This window comes from Cupressus sempervirens, chromosome 9, assembly GCF_028749045.1.
Source record: "Cupressus sempervirens isolate cs-2001-9-10 chromosome 9, ASM2874904v1, whole genome shotgun sequence".
Taxonomy (NCBI): Eukaryota; Viridiplantae; Streptophyta; class Pinopsida; order Cupressales; family Cupressaceae; genus Cupressus; species Cupressus sempervirens.
The window spans coordinates 11418254-11440508 of NC_143126.1; positions in this window are offsets into that span (position 1 = coordinate 11418254).

A 22255-nucleotide genomic window follows, 5' to 3' on the forward strand; every position below is an offset into this window, starting at 1 on the left:
GGAGTGTGTGGTTTGTCAACAGAATAAGGGAGAGCACACATTTCCTACAGGTTTATTACAGCCCTTGCCCATTCCTGATAGGAAATGGAAAAGTATTTTGATGGACTTCATCACTAGTTTACCACGAGTACAGGTAAGGGATTGCATCTATGTGGTGGTGGACCGCTTGACAAAGTTTTCTCACTTCTTTGCTATTCTGTCCACTTACACAGTAGCACAGGTGGCAGCTCTTTTCTTTAGAGAGATATTTAAGTTACATGGGCTGCCCAGATTCATTGTCAGTGACCGGGATAGTAAGTTTATGAGTGTTTTTTGGCAAGAGTTGTTTAGGTTGTGTGGTACAGATCTTACACCTAGCACTAGTTATCATCCGCAAACAGATGGGCAAACAGAGATTGTGAATAAATGGGCGGAAGGATATTTGAAGAAATATGTAACTACACAACAAAAGGCTTGGATCAGATGGTTGCATATGGGAGAGTATTGTTATAACACCACTTATCATATGTCCATCAAGATGACTCCTTTCATGGCACTCTATGGTTATGAAGCACCTAGCTTCATGGATTTAGTTTTGGGGGATAGTAGATTGCCCAAACCCAAAAACTTATTGCAGGATAGTCAGGACATCCTGAAAGTGCTCAAAGAGAATATAAAACAGGCCCAGAATCAACAGAAATTGTATGTTGATTAGCATCGAATAGAACGTAGCTTCGAGGTAGGGGATATGGTTTACTTGAGGCTACAACCATATAGACAATCATTGCTCAAGAAGAGCGGAGCTGAAAAGTTGAAACCTAGATTTTATGGTCCCTACAGGGTGATTCGCAAAGTGGGAAAAGTCACCTATGAGCTTGAGCTTCCAGAAGGCAATCGAGTGCACAATGTGTTTCATGTGTCTAGGCTTAAGAAAGCCATTGGTCAGAGTGTAGTGCCTTTTGCAGATTTACCCCCTTTGGATGAGGAGGGGAAGCTTGTGTTCGTACCCGAGGCTATTCTGGACACCAGAGAGAGGAAGCTTAGAAACAGGATAGTGAAGGAGTATTTGGTCAAATGGAAAGACCTGCTGGAGGAAGATTCTACATGGGAGAGTGAGAAGGTTATTCAGCAGGCTGGACTGAGATTGCTTGAGGGCAAGCAATTCCAAGGGGAGTGGACTGTAATGTCCCCATTTTAGCAGTTGACCAAGTGTGTGTGCGTTAGCCTTGTTCTACATGGTCCTAAGGGCTAATGAAGGGTTTAATGGGATCCTGGAGTGTTTGGGCCTAGTCATTTCCAGTTTGGGCCAAAATGAAGTTGATTTACTCAGTTTCAGGCATACTTACTATTTTTAGTAAGTCGACAAGACATGGTGCAGGTCAATTTTGGTGATTGGATTCGATACTCCTCGATGAGAGCTTTTCGTTGAGCTATGACTCACATTATTCGGAGTCCGATTGCTAATAAATTTTAATGCCTGAATTTTTATTAAAGTAATGTCTAATTTAATTGTAAAATATTAAAGTGTTACTTTAATATTTATTTTATGATGATGTGTGCCCAAGGGAGACATAAGGGATATTTTAATATATGTTTTATATATTACACATCTTTTATCCCACATTTCCCATATGAGTTGAGTGGACCCTTGGAAATAGAATAAAAGGAAGCATTTGTGGCTTCATTAGGCAGGTTGAATATGAGAAAAAATTGGTGTGTGAGTTGCAACTCCGTTCTTGGCATTTGAGGACATTTATCCTCTCTTGTAACATTCTAGACATCATCTCCTTGGGGTTTGGCCTTTGGAATTCTTTGTTATCGGCTTCATTATCAAGAAATTTAGTTGCATTTTCGGCTACAGGCAGATTTGGTATTTTGCTCATATCTTCTTCACTACTTGTCTGACGCTTATGCCGCTTTGAGAGAATGATATTACGAAGGTAGTGGACTGATTGAAGGACAAAGTACTGTAGCAGCAAGTCGAAAGCATGTGCTAGAGTATTATGTCAATAATGCTGAAGTAATTAGTGAGTTGATAAATCTGCCATGTATTTGGTTTTATGAATTCTGAAAATAACATTTATTTGGCTGTAGTTCATTTCCACTTTGCATATTATTGTAGTTTATTTCTTGTTTATGTTGTATGATACCAATTCCATGCACAAACACAACAAACAAATAAATGTTTGATTTCTGGAGTTATAAGGGGTTTAAAACATTAAACGGAGAAATAAGAGGTTGAATGCAAACTGTTTGACATAATTCCTTTCAGAAATTTGGTTTAGTTTTTGGGACATTCAAGGGTGCCCATTACAATTTAATTATTTTAAATAACATAACTGTGGCACTCTTTACCTGATCTAACCACATCATTTTGTCTGGACTCAACGTCAACACGCTCATGAACATCGACGCCTCAATCCTCTACAGCTGCGATACAAAATGTTACGTTAATCCAAACACCAATTGCAATTACATATAAAAAATTTAATAGAAAATGTATACCTCCACCACTAGGATGCACATCATGTGAACCTTCAGCATTCACAGATTGTGTAGAAGGATTTTCAAGCTGCATTCCAACATCCTATGCATTGTTATCATTGCTTGCTTAAAACAGATACACTCACTTTATATTGGAATTTAACATCAAATAGACTAATTGGTAAAGTATTCAATTTGAAATAAATTTCATTTAGCTTATTTACCTGTGGCTCAGATGCATCATTATTAGAACCTTCCATGCTGATTTTAGCTTGTAGCCATTCAGCCATGGCTCTATAGCCTTGTTGGAAGCCAATTCTCTTATCCTCTTCTGTGAGGCATCTCTTGAACTCTAAGCCCTGCATTTTTGCATGGTATTGTGAATTTTAATTGCATTGTTTCATCAACCAATGGAGGGTAGTTAAAATATCAAAAGGAAATACAAAAGTTGCAAAAGTTGAGGATCAAGAATACTTACAACTCGTGCTTGAAGTTTTGAAAACCCACCAGAGCCGAGCTTGTGTGTCCTGTGCTTTTCTAGTCTTGCCTTTGTTGCCTTTGATGTGTTAGGCAATCTATGAAAAGTTTGAAATATGTTAGATAATATAAATATAGAGGTTAATTAGTACATAATTACATTCTCAACAGTATCACATACCTTGGTGGTGTACTCTCTACTAGGAGTACAATCTTGTTGGTACATCTATTGTGCTAGTGGGAATAAGGTGTTCACTACCACATTTTGTCTCCATCCAACTTTGGGTATTCAGGATTGTCATCATTCACTTTTACTACTTAAGCACAAATTAGAAGTAATATGAATAGCTATTATCTACTCATCCTCTAACACCTCTATAAAGAATACGATTATGTAATGAACTTAATTTATTCTACAATACCAAAGAATATGTATGTATCTTCCCTTGATTATTTATTATTGTGTCTTCCATGACTTTTTGTAAAAAAAGATTGTGCAATAGCTTTTCCTCTATGTGCTCAAGTTTGCACAATCTCCCGGGGAATTCAACATCCCCTTCTCTTGAGATGTATGTGACTTAGATTTTTGTCCTCCTATGGGTTAAAGTCAACATGCATGATTTTCTAAAATCCTCTACACTACCACTTTGCAAGCTCATTGATAGGCTCTATGATAAATTTTCTTAATCATTGATAATGATTAGGTTGTCGCTAAGTGTGTTGAAGAGATTGTGGTGATGTTAATGAAGGTGATGGAGAATAAAATCCTCCACTCTCCAAGTTCAAAGAGGCTAACCTCAAGCATAGGTTTTTGCTTTCTTTACATTGTAAGGCATTTAAATATATGATTTTTGGCTTGAATTTCATAATGTTTTAAAGTTTTCATTGCTTCAATTGATTTGAGATGTGTCAATGTTGAGTAAGGGTTTCAATATGTAGTTTTTCATCTCAAATCAATGTGGATTTTTTTTTTCTTAATTTTTTTAAGCTGATTTGAGTTTAAGGAATTCTCACCCCTAGCCATACATAAAATCCCTTTTACATCCACATTGTTCTCTCAAAGTTGTTAAATCTTTAATTTTGAATTCACAACATTTAGAAATAGATTTGAGTGAAGGAGTGTTCAAATTGCTGAAATTTATGGCATGTGGGGAATGTGTGTGGATCAATAATTGAAAGAAAATATTTTTCTTTTAAATGAGGTAGTGGAAGACCAAATCTACCTTGGAGGAATAAATGCCCCCAATCGTAAAGATGAAGATAGATAAAGCCCATTATAGATGGGATGATATTTGGTGTATTTGTGGAAATTAGCATTATTTCACACCAATGGGTGGAATTTTCCTTGAACTTTGGACACCACTTGAAAAAAATACATGAATCATAAGTGCTCATTTGGTTGTTGGCATAGGAATTGAAAATTAGAATAGAAAATAGGAATGGGAATGGGAATAGAAAATAGAAATTACAATCTTGTTATCCTTTGTTTGGTTGTACAAAACTAGAATTAGAATAAGGTTAAGTTTATTCACAAATCAAATTCAAAATAGAAAGAAATGAAATCACCTCTTGATTATCTCCAAGACCCCTAAATGGTAAGTGTAACAATGCAAGAAAGAGTATTGAAAAAACAATAACCATGCCTCTCTCCAAAAGACGTGACAGTGTGAGCGAAGAAATTATTGAGCACAATTGTGCTCTGCAAAATATGCCAAACAAAAGTAGAAGACTCATAACATAAATGATTGTCTTGGGTTAGATTAATTACAAGTGAATAACAAAGTGGGTACAAGAATCATATTTTTCCAAGGGCAAGAGAATTTTGATAGGTTCTAGGCTAGCAATTCATGTGAAGTAGCATCATCAACTTCTGCAAGATGCCACTCCTGACAAGCTCTCTGATCTTCTCTATTGCAATTCTTGCATAAATTTAACAAGATCCCAACACCATGAGTGGTCATGCACTAGATTTCTAATGATCATGGTCACTACCTATGAATCCACCATTATCTTGCATCATCCTTGGAAAAATTCTTCCATCTAGGAAAGACAATGTTACCCTAGTGATGAATGACATAGACATGGAAGGTAATAAAACCCCTTCTAAACTTATCGCACCATTTCATAGCAAGGGAGGGCTCTGATGAGCTTCTTGTTATCACTCAGTCCACATTCTCAGTTCATAATTAGTCATAATTTTTTATCAAGTAAGAAAACTCAAATGAATTCATACTTAATAATGACAGCCTTAACTATTAAACACTCATTATATTTTGCTAGTGTAGAACTACATGTGAGCCCATAGCATATTTAAAGAATTATATATTTTGGAAAAATCAAATTGAGAATAGGAATGTCTCATTATAGTAAAATATATTTTTTGGAATGACCATATGCTAATTTTAGGGGGGAAATGATAATATGTCTTCCCATTCTCAATTTCAATTTGGCACACCAAACAGAGATTATAAAACATCTTATAATTTTCTCTTCCTATTCCTATTCTATTCCTACAACCAAAAAAGCCCTAATTAAATGCCACTTTTTCTTGTTGAATTCATTTTAGTGGGTACACTATCCTATATTTATTGTGTATAGTTGATTGATTAGGGCATATTTTTAGTTCGTACCATGTTATGGAAGAGAACCATTGTGAAGGGCTCTTCTTCAAACAATGATTAATCATTTTTATTACAACCAATTATGTCTTTTCATTTTTTATTTTCCAAGACTATTATTAAACTTTTACTACTAAAAGTTGATCAAAGTTTAACATTTTCATGTACTATGTGTGCTTTGGTAGGTCCCTGTTGGTCATTATAGATGTATTATAGACTTTAAGTTTTCCCACCAGAGGCTCTACACATTACAAGGCAAGAAAAAGCATAGTAATAGAGGCCCAATCCTAAATTGTTAGGGAGTTTCAGTACGATGCAAAGGCATTTTAGTTTTTAATGCCAAAGAACATTGATCATGGAAGAAAAGACTAGCAAATGGAGGTATTGGGGTGTGCAACTATAGGATTTGTTTTTTTGAATGCAAGTTAACATGTGAGACTTATTTTGTGCCTTGTAAAATTTTCTCAATCAAAGATGGATCATACGTATGGGATGGCCTCAACTCTATTTTTAGTTTTTGGTTAAGCCTTTAGAATTTTTTAGTTTTCTAGGAACAAATCCATTTTGGAATTTATTTAAGATTTAAAAGGAAAATCTTTTCCTTGTCTACATTTGGATGACACGAAGCTGATAATATGGTTGTGTGAAATAGACAAAGTGGTGGTAATATGATTGTGATTCTATTAGTATGCTTCCATTCAACACATTTTATTCAAGGTCAAGGGAAACTAGACTGACAATCCTTAGAAGGGTTTTGGAGATATTGACCACAAGCCTTAACTACAAGAACTTCAATTTACTGCAGTCGCTCTATAGGAATTGCAAGTTCTCTAGACTATCCCATATCTGATTCTTTTGATTCTAATCTTCTGAGCAATGTTTCCATTGTGAAATCCTTACTCTATAAACTATTAGGAGCTTATCTTATAGTTGCTCTAGCATCTTCATAGTGAGCAAAAAATAGATCTTTCTTGGCTAATGGGGCTACTTCTGGGTGTGTAGATCCTGGTTTTTATGCTCTCATAAAATTACTAACACACATATTGTGCTTGAAAATCCACATGAACTATATAAATGTGACTCAATTATTTATAAAATAGCTTGTAATGTGAATCTGCAGTTGTACTTTGTTTGGCAATAGAAGCATAGTTCTTTCTGTTATTGTAAATTTGAATGTGTATTGAAATACACTGTCACAACCTGAAAGAAATTATCTTTCTAACCAAAAACTAATCCTTAGCTCTAAAACATGTTTCTAGTTGTAGATATGATGTTCCTCAGTCAGTGCAAATTAGTTAGTATGCTTGAAGATTTACATCTATAAAATCCAAACTATTGATACAAGAAAGAGCTAAAGAGTTAATTCTTGAAGCATTTTCATTCATCTTTCCATTGTTAGACTTACACCACATTGAAAGGAAGGTTAACTAATTTAAAATCTTACAAGTTACACACATATCAATACATCTATGTAGTCATGTTGAGTACCCATGGCGTGGATGATTCCTATTGATGAAGATAATCTTGGTGAAAAGTAAATAATATCACACACAACATAAATGGTTCCTCACCAAACACTCAGAAACATGGAAGTTGGTGCTTGATGCATTGATCAAATACTTATTATTCCTTAGAAAATTATTGCCTTGATGGGAGTTTAAAATGAGTTGTGGTCACTTGATCTTTAGTACCCTAATCATGATGGTGTGTACAGGCCCTTTATGGCTCATATTTATATTGATGTTATGAAATTTAACCAAAGCCATCTATAAAACTAGTTATGCTCTATTTCCACAAGTATATAGCTAGATAAACAAGAGAGAATGTTACGCACCCCACATCTGATATCAAGAGCAGTTTGAAAAGTACCATCTTTCATTCCTGGAATCAATTCTGGGAAGATAAGTTGTGCTCAGAGTCTGGCCCTAAGGGGTTTTTTCACTCTAGGAGATCTGATTCATTGGTTGCTCTCTTAAACATTGTGAGAAACATGTCTTTTTTCTTGTCTTATAACCCGACGACATCGCAATTGCGATGTCGTCAGGTTATAAGACAAAAAAAAATGCCAAAATAACATTGACATCGCAAAACACTGCCAAATGTATTAGTGTTAGTTTGGAGTAATATTGAGCTCCTATTTTTGGTTTTGAAGTAGAGGCTTCAGCTTCCTCCCTCTCTACGTTTAGAATCTAGGTTCTTTTCTTAGTTTTTGTGCTTTCTATAGTTGTTTCTTTGGTATTTCAAGGATATCTTTATCAGTTGTAGGGGAGGCACTTTCTTTTCTATAATTTACTTTAGAATAGACCCTTTTGCTTTTGTCTTCTTCTCTCAATGTCAAATCCTTCTGTGACCCAGCTCACACTGCACAACTATCACACCTAGAAAGCAAAAATGATTATGCTTCTCATGTCATGAGGTTTATGGTCATGTCTGGATGAGAACCAACCTTTTCTAAGCACACCTTTGAGGTTCTTTAGCACAGAAACAAAATGGATGAGGCCATGAGATTGATTGCACTAAACATTTTAGATAGTCTACTATTTCACTTGGATGGTTTGACCACTCCATGGAGTTATTGGACCAAATTTTAGACTTTTTTTGGCACAGTGAATGAGTTTCAAGCACTTTAGCTAGATGTAGAGATAGCTTTCCCACCATTGAAGACTTCTTGCTAAAGTTCAAATCTCTATGTGCAGTTTTGCATGGATGTGGGAAAAAGAAAATAAATGATGAGTGTATCTTTTGTATACTCTCAAAGTTGCAAGGACAGTATCAGATCTTCTCTTCCACTTTCTACTCCATTATGGATGCCTTGGGTAACAAACATTGGATGCCTTCTTTTGAGACATTTTGTGATTGGTTGACACAGGAACAGTCCAAGATTAGTCAGATGGATTTACCTATAGGTTCATAGTCACAGGCATTGCTTGCCAAGGATACACATGAGCAGAAGTTGAAGTAGATATATGATTCTTCTTCTCAGCACTCTACTAGTTCATCATCTTCTAAGAAGATTGAGACTCCTACCTTTTCCTATTGTTAGAAGGGGTCTCATGATGAGTCATGTTGTTTTCAAAAGAAATTTGATGGCTATGAGAAATAGATTGCTAATTTGCAAGCTCTCCTTCAAAAGAGCACTTTTTCCTCTCCATCCTCTTCTACCTCTCAATGGTCTTCTTTTTAGGCTTCTTCCACCTCTTTAACATCTACACTAGATCTTGGAAAGGGTCATGCATTATAGGTTTCCATTACATCTCCTTCACGAGTTCCTTGGATATTGGATTCAGGTGCTTCTCACCATATGATGTCCTCTCAAGGTGTCTTCTCCACTATTGATGCTTCTCCCATTCCTCATATTCTCAAGGGGAATAACACTACCCTACTAGTCTATGGGAAAAGTTCAGTTCGTATCCAGGATGGTATATTCAATGATATATTGTATGTTCCATCTCTATCTGCCAACCTTCTCTCGATTTATTAGATTACATGCAATGGATCGAGGAAGACAGTTGAGTTCACTATTGATTCAATCTTCATTCGAGATCATGTAATATTAGGTTTTATTGCTACAAGGGTAGTTGATCCTTCCACTCCTCTCTACACCTTCTCACATTTTGGTCCACCATCTCCATTGTCGTTGCACACTACTTCTCTTTCACAGGAGCATCATGTGGTGCAGTTAGGATACTTGAACATTTGTATTGTTCCTAAGATCCTTGTTTTGACTACCACACCACATCTAGTTGAGGTCTTTTCTCTTTAGCAAGACTCTTCTTCTACTCTACCTGATCCTCTAGCTCCACTCATCGAGCCTCCATGTGCACCTATTGTAGATTCTATAGTGGACATTCATGGCATTTTTAGCACACCTACCTTGGGGATTCCCTTTCAAGATCCTCATATTTTCTCCTTTGAGCATTGGTTAGGCCTTCCATTTTTCCCTATCATTCAGGGGTTCCCTTATTTACTTTGCATTAGAGTTATATTGGTTTGATTCTTTCCCTAGGGGCTCCATTATTTTTGGAGGGCTTTGCCATCTTTTCTATCTCTCATGGGGGGGCTAGTTGTACTTATGGATTTCAAAGAGTCTCTTGAGCCATTTTCGGTGGAAGTTGTCCTTGAAGGGTCTTATTGAGGCCTTCCTTCCTTCATGTTTTTTTGAACATGTTTGTACTTACCCCTTTTTAGGGGAGGTTTTTTCCCATGAGGTTTTCCCTCTTTCCCCATTTTTAGAGGTTTCATTTCTTTGCATTTTTACATGGGTACCTAACATGGCCTAGTTGTCTAGACCCATTATGCATTTCATCTTAGCTTCTATAAGCTTAAGTGCATTCCCCTAAGTTGCACTTAAGGGGGGGGTGTTAAATTAAATTATTATTATTTACTCTTTTACTTAAGTTTACTTAGGTTAATGTATTTATTTATTAGTTATAGACTAGGAATTGTTGACAACAAGGGAGTTTGTTCCTATCTAAGTCATACTTATCCTCTCACCTTAATCGATGATATCCCACCTTTTGTGGATGCATGCTTAGTTGTCATTCTTATCTCCTAGCACTTTCTAGCACTTTCTAAGCTTGTTCTACAAGATTCTTAGAGGCATTTATAAATAGGCTCTCCCTTTGCATTTTTTGTATAGCAATTTCATTTTCACATTGTAATATAATTTCTCTTTGTTGCTTCAAGCTCTTGTTCCTTCCTTCTTCAATTTCTCTTCAGCAGATTATTTGCATGCAGGTGACCTTGGCACACTGTAAAGTTGGCTTTCATCAACTTCTACAATGTTTATACATAACTTATTTAGGAATAACCTAGTTGAGGGTATTATATCAAATAGGATATGTTCCATTTTTTGGAATCTAGGACTATTTTTGTATTCCAAGTATGTGAGGCAAACAAGTGAGTTTGACCTTTTTTATACAAACATGCATACATACATACATCCTTTGCATGGTTTAAAGGTAATGGAATCATGGCGAAGGCTTTTGAAAGGGAATGGGCCTAATGAGTTTACATATAATGTCTTAAAATAGTTAAAGTGTTACCTAACTATGTCCAAGGCATTTGTAGACTAGAGGCATACTCCGCCTACCAGGTTGCCTACATACTTGTATCCACAGGATCAAGACCCTTGAACTACTGACTCTAATGAATGTGTGGTTTTAGTTTCTAATTATTTTGATGTATTTGTATTCCTATAACCACTAGTGAGCTTTACTCGCCTAATATAGCTCTTTGTCATCATACACCCACTCAAATGAATCAAGTTGTTTCCTATAATTATAATATTATAATACCCTGGTGCAACCTTTGTGTTGTAGTTTAAAGTTAATGTAAGGTTAGCCTATATATGTCCTAACTCACTCCTTATATAGTTATGTGTAAAAGCTTGTGACAATAATCAATATGACAAAAGCTTTTTTTAAAGCACATATTCATTTTATTAAATTTAAGGTTGATTACCTAAACATCCATGTGTGTATAAGCATGGTAAGTTACTTGAACATCCAATATTACAAAATGCCCCCTAAGAAATAATAGTTCAAGTGAAATAAACACATGAAAAATGAGAGAGAAAAAGAGGAATCTACTTATCAATAGGTGTTGTCATCGTATCTATGGCCATGCTACCTATTGAGTGAGTTTTATTGTTTTTCTATTTTGCCAAGATCTCTTTGTTTACATACATACATACATATACATAAATACATATATATACATACACACATATGTACATACATGCATACATTAATACATACATACATACATACATACATACATACATACATACATACATACATACATACATACATACATACATACATACATACATACATATATATATATACATACATTATATATGAACAAGAGCATAGAGATCACAAGGGCAAAACACAGAAATGAAATGTAGCGATCACAAGGAAACAACAACAAAATCCTAGATCTCCCTTGATCTCCACCAACGTTCAGATCTCTCCATCCTCGTTCAGAGCTCTCCACCCTCTTTCGCACTCAACTCTCTACAATCAATCAAAACAAATGGGGAATGATTAATGTCATATTTTCTTTTCTTTTTTGTTTATAATCTATAGTCTACAATCCACAAGATCTCTATGTATATATACATAAATACATACATAGACACATAGATATGTGTGTATGTGTGTGTATATATACATATACATGTGTGTGTGTGTGTGTGTGTGTGTGTGTGTGTGTGTAGAGTATAAGCATACAAACATACATATATATACATACATACATACATACATACATATATACACATACATATTTATACATAGAAATTGCTTGACATGAGAGGTCCACAAGTGAGGGTGTTGACCAATCTTGAAAACTTGAATGCTGAAATTTATTACAAACTTTTCCCTTTTTTCCTATTCTACATTATTTTTGTGGAGGATCTTGAGGTAAGTCACTTAGCATGGGTTGAGTGAGTTTTATTATTTTATTATTTGGATTCTAGAATATGTATGTAGCTAGATCAATTTTTCTCTCATGTTAAGACGTAATAAGCACCTTTGAAAATATCTCTAAATATACATGTGTACAAGGAAATATAAAGAGATGCATGTTTAGAAGGAAAAGAAATAAACATTTACATAGCCCTTGAAGAAAATTATAGAGCTAGGGCATGACAAAAAAATCGCATAGCAAGGGAATAACAACAAAATCACAAAGCAAGGGCACAAGAATGAAATGCAGAGATCACAAGGGCATGACAACCAATCATAAAGCAGGGGCATGAAAACCAATCACAAAGCAAGGGCATGGAAACAAAATGCAGAGATCACAAGGGCACGGCAACCAAATCAAAGAGCAAGGGCATGAAAACAAACTCCAAAGATCACAACAATGAAATTATAGAGCAAGGGTATGGAAACAAAATGCAAAGATCACAAAAATGAAATGCACCAATCATAAGGGCATGGCAATGTTCACAACTCTCCACCCTCATTTAGAGCTCTCAACCTTCTTTTTTGCATAGCCCTCCACAACCAAAATAATTCTAGTTTGAATTGGGGTAGAGGATAATAAGGAGAACATAGAAGAAATCAAAGTTAAGAGATCATAGTGCAGAAGGTGATGAGAATGGAGCGAAATAGGACAGGAAGAACAAGAAAAGGTGAATTGATACCATAAGAGGAATGTTCATTCCAAATGAGAGTAGGGAGAAGATACAGAAGAAATGGTTGGGATAATTAGCATCCAAGTGTCATCAAATTTGTGTTTTGTTCAATGGTTAATATTCGTCAAGTCAGATGTTGCCCAATTTTGGCAGAAGTGTGGGCTTAGAAATGTACTTTTAATGGTTCCCTAGGTTAGATAGAAAAGTATGAAAACCAATGAGGAAGACTGTAAAGTTTACTATACTACATATAGGAGATGAATTTTGGAAACTAGTGTAATGGAAAGAAGAATATGCTGAAAGAAATAGTGGCAAAAGAAATGTAATTTTGAAATTTTCAAACAATATTAATACAAAGTATATTGTCAATCAAAAAACCAAAGAGAAGTAGTTGTTGATTGTTGTCTTAAAAAATCTAATAACTATCAATAGCATCATTTAATAAGCTAGTCTGATAGAAAATACAAAATAGATTACCACTTCTATGCTTGTTCATTTACAAGTTATTTTAATCTTTTCTATTTTTTGTTGATTTATTTATTTGAATCTGCTATTAACATATAAAGTTGTTATTTTGTGAGATTGTGTTATAATAACAAACAAAAATTCAAATTGAGTTTTTATACCCATGCTCACAAACATAAAGGTGCCATAATCTTAAAAGTATTTTTGAATACAACTTTAAAATCTAAGGTTTTCACATTTTCTAAATACTTCTAGAAAACTCAATTTTCTACTCTCGTATTAAATTGAATTGAAGCTTGAAAAGGAATAGCTGCTACATAGCCAAAATTACCTACACCCATTCTTGATAAATTTCTTAAAAGAAGTTTCCCTCTAAGTACTTTTTTCCTTGATTCCAAAAGCAATGCATAATGCTGTTAGAATCACACTTTTTCCACCTGATACAATGTAACGATGCATTAAAAATGATTAAACAGAACAAGCGAACCACAACAATTTATGAACTACATAAAAAAATACGTATAAAATATAAGGCATTATAATCTTTGAAGTAAAAGGGCGTTAACAATTCACTCACTCCTGTTCTAGCTAGTAATAAAATTAACCCATTCATTGAACTCTATCTGCAAGTTGTTGTCGCACATGAAATTCTCCACATAGATCCTCAAGATAGTAGCAATGCCTCCCCTTTGGTTTTTTCTTACCATAAATTCTTCTATTTTGTCCTCCATCACAAGCCAACATGCATCAAAAATTGAATGAATACAAAAATGCTCCAAATATAAGGGTTTGGGCTTAGGGTTTCATTACATAAAAGTTAGTCAAACACCCTATTTCAAAAAATACGAGAAATAAATTTAAAGTAGAATAAAAAGAGAAAGAAATAAATATGAACTAAATGCATCAAATTTTCCCTTACCTTTGGTTCTAGTATTGTTGAAACCCACCTAAATTTCCATTGTTTTATTGATTTTGTTCAGCTCAGCTCACTGTTATTATTTTTTAAAGGCATTATGACAGAAGCGACTGTTAGAGTAATTAGATACTTTCTAATTAACTCTAGTCTACTTAAGATAAACTTTAGGCATCTAATAATTAATTCTTTTATTAAATATTTTATAATTAACTCTAGTCTACTTAAGCTAAACTTTAGGCATCTAATAATTAATTCTTTTATTAATTATTATGATACAACCTAGGTTAGACCTTTCAAGGTTTCCATCTCCTCTATAAGGATTATCTCTCTTTTTAATTAACCAATTCACTTTTGAATATAGCAATCTCTTTTTTTTTCTCATCAAGAATGTCCATTATGGATCTTATTTCAGCCTCCATAGCTTTTACTTCGCTCTTTCTGTGATAGGTGTTTGCATGGAGTTGATTCTTGGGAGTTGTGGGTTTGATCTTTCATCAACTTCAACATGGTATCAAAGCTCTAGATCTTCATGCCCATGTTTTTTTGTGAGAAATTTGGCATTGGTTTTTAGATTTGAGTATTCTCTTTTAGAGGGTTTCAATTTTCAAAAGTGTTTTGTATTGGATATGGGAGGGGCTATTTTCAGAGTACTGTGAGCCTAAGAGAACATCAACGTTATGCTCAAAGCACTCAAAAATCCTCATTTCCATATACAATACATCCACTTTGGATGTTGTTGAAATTTGAGGTTAAAAAAAATTTAAACCCAGGTTGTTTTAGGCAAATCGATGCAACAATATTTTTTTCCCAAAATAAAATATCAATTCTTGCACAATTTTTCTTTTGTAAAAATGTATATGATTTTTTATGCATGCCCTTTATTAAAAGGAGGGAGGCCTTGATTTTTTGTGTGGATGGAAGAGGCGTACCCATGTACTCCTTTATGCATGTATCACTCCTCGTCTATTGTGCGTCATTGATGATACACTCCCATGCCACTAGACCCTATCCTTGGTTCATGTGGTTGTGGCTAAAGGATCATTTTTTTTTTTGGCATACACATTTTGTATTGGAGGAGGCAGACAATGAGCCAACTTTGACTTATGTGGGCAATTTTTCACTTGGTTGACATGATTTCCACGGTCATCATTTGATTCCTCGCACATTTTTTGGCAAATGCAATTTTTTTTATTGAGAGTTCCTTTTTATATTGGTTGGAAGTCTGAATCTCCACCTTCCACCCTGCACCTACCCATGCATTTTGGTAGATATCTTTCTTTTGGTGGGAGATGCACATATTTTGAGGCTTTAGTGGTTTTCTCACCTTCACCAATAGTTTTGGAGGATGCATATTTATTGATGGAGTTTTTTGAATCTGCATTCTTCATTCCACATGGACCCATGCTTTCTCCACTCCACGCTAATCTACTCCCTCTACCCACATGTTGATCTATGGATTTTGGCATCTGGTTGGCTTTATTTTGGTGTTTGGCATTTTTTGGGGGTTTTGCACACCATTTTTTGGGAGCCTCTGCCAATGCTCAACCTCTAATTATGTTTTTTACCTTTGGTGAAGGCCCTCTTGGGCACATTTGGATCTCATGTTAATGTATGCTACATCAAAACTTTATTGAAGATATCCTTTTATCTCAAGAACCTACATTTTTTTTAGCATCACTTCTTGTGGTTTTCTACCTTCTTGGAGTGCAATGCTTTCATTTTATGGGAAGTTTCTTGAATGGTGGGTCGCATTATCCTTGATAGCCCGTACTCCTATGGTGAAGTGTTTGTGTGGCCTTGAAATTTGAAGCCACCATCTTCTTCAATGATTAAATCTACAAAACATACATGAGTCTTCTTCAGAAGAAATATTTCATGGCCTTCCGCAAGAAGATCAATGGAGAAACTTTTAGGCTCTACAAAGAGTGAGTTTTTTGCCTCTAATAAAGAAGTGGCCATTTTCAGCATGCTGCATGTATCATGTTGCCAAGAGACTACTCTTGGAGATGGTTGCCAGTCTTGCTATGTACGATCTTGACCAACTACAAAATGGAGGCCACCTTCCTTTCTATACTCTAAATTGAGTTCCCTCTATCCTCTGTAAGAAAAACACTTGGTATAGCCATTGATTTGTGATTGTCACATCATCTTGCTACGATTTGTGAAGAAGTGAAAGTTTGGAAAGATTTGAAGTTTGGTAGCATTTATTTGTTTTTGGATGGTTTCGAGTTGAAGAGACGTTCTTGAAGGCCTTTCTTTATGGCCTAATTCCTTGTTTCTCATTTTCTATAACCTCTACTTTTCATGTACTTGAGTTCATGTGACAATTATGAGTTTTACTTCTACATGGCTCACCTCTCTCTCTCCTTGCCTTTTTTTAAGGGTGGTTTAACAAAAGGTGATTTGTATCTTTTTTCCACATCACGTATACTCATTGGCCACTAAATTTGTAATCTACCATGGGCTCTTTTATCAAAAACACTAATTTTTTGTAATCTTTGTCTTGTTTCCAACGATCGGATAATCTATTTCTGATAGGGGTCATTTTATGGCATTTTTTGCCTCGACAGTTGTTTGACCATCAAATTTGGGCTCATCACTTGCTGACATCATCACCATGCTAGCACTACATCACCATATCCTATCACCTCTTTAGACTCTATTTAGACCTACCTTCAATTTTTTGCTCATATCTCGGGCATACAAAATATGTTTTCCAAAAATGAGATATGTTTAGAAAGTTGGTTTGAAGGCCATTACAATGGTATAGGTGATTTTTAGTTTTGATCTTTTTAATGGCTTTTTCTACTAGCAAAGTTAGAGGTACCATTTTGCACTCCAGGAGACATATCTTGAGCATTCGATCTCCGATTTGAGAATTCTTTATATTGTTGGAAAGGTCTTTCCTAGCTCATTCCAGTGATGTTGGTTGTTTTCTCAGATTCTACTCTAGGCACATTCTATTTAGTCTTTTGCAATTTGCATTTCAGTGGATATCTTGGTTGTTTTAGGTTTGAGGATCAATTTTGTTGCTTTAGATGATTCATTGTGACTTGTACTATCTTTTGTATTAGTCTTATGTCTCTTATGGTCTATGTAGACATCATTTGTATGCATTCTTGAAAACACATTGAGATAAAGTGCCATATTATATCTGTATTTTTGTTTCAATTGTTTTGCCTTATTTTGCCTTCTGATTCAAGCAATGTCATCTCAGGACATTCATGTAGATTATTGTATTGTTGGGATTCATTATGTCATGTGCCTTATTTTACATGAACTACTCATGATTAAAGTTTCATGGGGGGTTGATGTTTTCCCTTTGTTTTCCATCTTCCTTTCTCCAGTGAGTGTCCCTTCTGTGACATTAGCCTCATAACGTGTCTAAGATTGATCACCTCAGTACACACATATGTACTCTTTTGTGCATCTTGATCATGGTTCCTTGACATGTAGTTCTTTTGGTCCACTTTTCCAATTGTCTATCACCTCACCCTTGTCTACATTTGGGGGTTTTTATGTTTTTTCTCATGCTTCCTTGGTTTGATTGATCAACTCTTTAGGCTTTGGTGTTTCATGCCATCTATATCTTTGAGTTCAATTTTTTTCCTTTGTGTGCCTGATGATTCAATACATATTACAGTCTTCTCTACCTAGTCAGGTTCTATTTCAATGAAGGTTCTTTAGATCAACAATTACTTTTGATAGAACTTTGCAACTTCTACATGTTGTATAGGTGTTCTTCATTCTCATCTTTTGTTCCTATATTCTAGGACACTTCCTAGTTTGGAGGCTTCTTCATTCCTTCACTAGTTCTTTTTAGCATTATCTCCACCTCTTTTTGGAGTAGGGTTTTTCCCATGTAGTTTTCTCTATTTCTCCTCTTTTCAAATATTTGGTTGTGCTTGGGTACCTCATTAGGCCTTGTTTTTCGAGACCCAAATCTACTTTTTGTAGTAGTTTCTAAGTTCTTAGCTACTCCCTTAGTTTATCTTAAGGGGGGGTGTTAGAGTAATTAGATATTTTCTAATTAACTCTAGTCTACTTAAGCTAAACTTTAGGCATCTAATAATTATTGTTTTTTATTAATTACCTTGATGAAACCTAGGTTAGACCTTTTTAGGGTTTCAATTTCCTTTATAAGGACAGTCTCTCTTTGTAATTAACCAATTCACTTTTGATTATAGCAATCTCTTTTTTTGCTCATCAAGAAAGTCTCATTTATGGATCTAACAATTTCAGCCTCCATAGCTTTTGCTTCTTTCTTTATGTGATAGATGTTTGCATGCAGGTGATTCTTGGGAGCTATGGGGTTGAGCTTTCATCAACTTCAACAATGATTTCCATTGTTCTAAGTCATGGTGGGAATTGGACACCGATTGCGAAGGAGGTTTTTACTCTAGTTTGAGTAATATCATTAATTTAAATCATTTGTCAAAATTATAAATTGGTAAGAGAAACTACTCCTTACACAATACTACACTAAAATAAAATGATAATTAGCTATGAAAGTTTAAATTATAAGTAATTGGATGGAATTACCCTTAAAAAGAGGAAAAAAAACTTCATATTAAAATATAAGTTTTTGTAAAATTTCTTGCAAACTCTGCCCATTTTTCCTAGTCTGCATTATTTTTATGGAGAATCTTAAGGTAAGTCACTTAGGATGAGTTGACTGACTTTTATTATTTTTTTATTTGGATTCTAGAATATGTATGCAATTGGATCAATTTTTCTGTTGTGCTAAGATGTAATAAGCACCTTTAAAAAGATCTTTAAATATACATATTTAGAAGGAAATATAAAGAGATACTTGTTTAGAAGGAAAAGAAATGAATATTTACATCTAGCCGTTGAAGAAAATTGTAGAGCTAGGGTATGACAATGAAATCATAGATCAATGGCACAACACGATAATGAAATCACAGAGCAAGGGCATGACATGGCAACAAAATCACAGAGCAAGGGAACAGCAACAAAATTGTAGGGCAAGGGCATGACAACCAAATCATAGAGATTACAAGGGCATAGAAACCAAATTACAGAGAAAAGGCACGGCAACAAAATGCAAAGATCACAGTAATGAAATGTACCAATCACAAGGGCACAACAATGTTTAGAGCTCTCCACTTTCTTTTGCATGCTTCTCTCCACAATCAAAACAAATGGAGAATGATTTATGTCATGTTTTCTTTTCTTTTTTTGTTTATACTCACACAAGAATTGCAATTAAGACTCTAACATCGGTATTACAATGGTGGCGAGGATAATTGCAAAAAAAATATGAAAATCACCACAAATTACACCGTCGTCATAATTTGACCCCAAATATTGTAGTCTAAATTGTGAGCCTCTTATCTAGGAGCTCTTAGGTTCGAATCTACTTGAACTTAATAATAATAATAATTAATCATGGCTTAAGCCTCTTACTAATAAAAATAATATAACATAATTTAAATAAAATTAAGATTAATTATACAATTGAATATTTTAAATATAAGAAAACTTATCTAGATATTTGATGATGGGAAAATGATTTATTAGATTTCAAGAGTGAAATCATTAACGTTCTACATTTTAGTTTTGACTTTGATAAGGATTTTAACTCTATAAGATATTTTTTTGTCTTCATGTCCACCTATGTATACATGGACCTAATTATTACATGTATGGACTAGATCTTTGTGAGTATGGATCTAATATCTTTTGTGGACTTTGCTAGCTTTAGATTTGAACTATTGAAAAGTGGGTCAATATGATTTACTTCCCTTATTTTGATGTCAAAACTCATGATGGATGGTATTGTTAATAAACACTATCAAGGAATTTGTTAAAATCTGAGACTTTATCCTCAAGCATACTCCTAGCAAACTAACTTCAAATAATGTAATCCTAAGCAAAGTATTCTAAACTTATTCCATGACATTATTAAAAAAACTTGAAAACCATGTCAATATATTTTCTAAAGTCGTCAAAGAAAGAAAATTAATTGTTTTAGTAAATTACAAGAACATAGTAATGATAAAAATTGAATGTTGAAAAGTCTATATCGGAAGTCACTAATGCAAGCCTTTTTAGATGCAAAATCAACCCTACAATCTTAGTTTGGGACAGTTTCATCATTCGAGAGTGGAAATCTCTTCTTATTCCATGGGGGAGTGGAATTAGCAACAATCAACATTCCAAGATAGATAGAGCAGTTGTGCAATGGCTACCTCCTAAGTCGGGTATAGTGAAACTTAATTTTGATGGCGTTTCAAGCGAAAATCTAGGTAAATCAGGTCTCGAGGCATGTGTTAGAGATAGTAAAGGTATAGTTCTAGAAATTTCATCCTCCCCGCTGCCATATGGGACTAATAATTCAGCAGAAACAAAAGCTCTCTTGGAATGCCTTGAAAATTACCTTGTAAAACAGGTAATTTTCACAGAGTCCATATTGAAGGTGATTCTCAAATGGTTATTAACAGTTGCATTAAACAAAAATCCTATTCATGGCATTTGCAATATATCTTCAAGCAAATTTGGTACTTGATTGATCAATTTTCAGAAGTTACCATATCACATACCCTGAGAGAAGGAAATAAAGTGGTTGATTTCATATCTAATCTCGGGTGTGATGGTGTCGTTGTTAACACACATCAACCCAACTCATTTATTGAACAATTCAAACAATTACATTCATTGATTGCATCTGAAAGTTGTTTATCATGCTCATAAAATTTAGATGTAAAGCTTGACTTAGGACAAAGTTCTCAATGGTATAGTTTTATGAGCCTTGATTTTGTCGATATAATATCTATTGTAAATATCAACAAATATCTTTATGTAGATTTGTATATAAGCAATGATTCCAAGTTTTCTTTCTGGTTCTTTCCTGGTTGAGCTCTTTGAACCAGTTTTATTAATAAATATATTCAGTGGCTAGCCCACTTTTTCCAAAAAAAAAAAAAAAATTGAACGAAGTAATAATTATAAGAATAAGAATATGGAACTTTTCAATGACTTCATGTAAACCTAGATTAGAGTTCAAATCATTTTTTTTTAAATCTAATAAACCATTTATTTTTGTTGAAGTTGATGAAAGATCAACCCCACAACTCTCAAGAATCACTTGCATGCAAACATTTGTCACTGAAAGAGAGAATCAAAAGCTATGGAGTCTAGAATTCCCATATCCATAGAGGATGAGACATTCTTGATGAGAAAAATGTAACACCCCACTAATGGATCCAAAATAATTAAATACATTTTTTTTAGAACAAGAAAGAATAACATACACATCAAACACATAGTAGTGGAAGCAATAACATACAATCAACTAAAAGCATACATAACAGGTTACATTTCTTAAGGATCCCAAGACGTTGAATCACATATGAATTTAAATTAATACTAAGTCCATCAATACCACATCCATATAAAATAATAATGAAAAGTCCAATGCCCTTTTAAAAAAATATGCAATTGTTGTGAATGCCTTTTGGAAAATTAAATTTGGAATGGTCAATCATCCACTGTACATGTCACAGGGTATGAAAGGCTAAAAGAATATACATATGTAAAAATAGAAATACATCATCCTTTTCGGACCCATGATACAATACAATAAAATAAATGAAAACCATCTGCCATCCATCATAAAAGATATAAACATCCATCATAAAGTATAACCATCCATCAAAATGATACATAGAAAGAATGAAAGTAGATGCAAACACGAAAGCTCCAGCCATAGTGACTACAGATGGATCTCAATAGTAAGAGTGAAAAAGCACTAACACCTGACCACGTGGAACCTAAATTGCCCACTCCCACCGTGCTGAGGAGATAGTCTCATGTCCCAAATAGGATATCAAACCACATATTGAAAATACTCTCTAAGTCCAGGAAATTCTAAAAGTAATCTAACTCAAAGGTTCTAAAATAGATTGACATCTAATTCCCAAAGGCACACAAGACACATAGGAAACCTACCATGTAAGTGGGCAAGTGTCATCGCATGAATCATGCTAAAGTTACCTCGGTAGTCTCTCGAGACCTCAGCCCCCTAGTGATCCCTATGTGGCCACTAGTATCCTCTCATATTGACAAGGCATACTATGGAATGCAAGGTAGCAACCAAGCATTCTCTCTACTCCCATCCTAGTCTGTACTAGCACTCAAGGCATG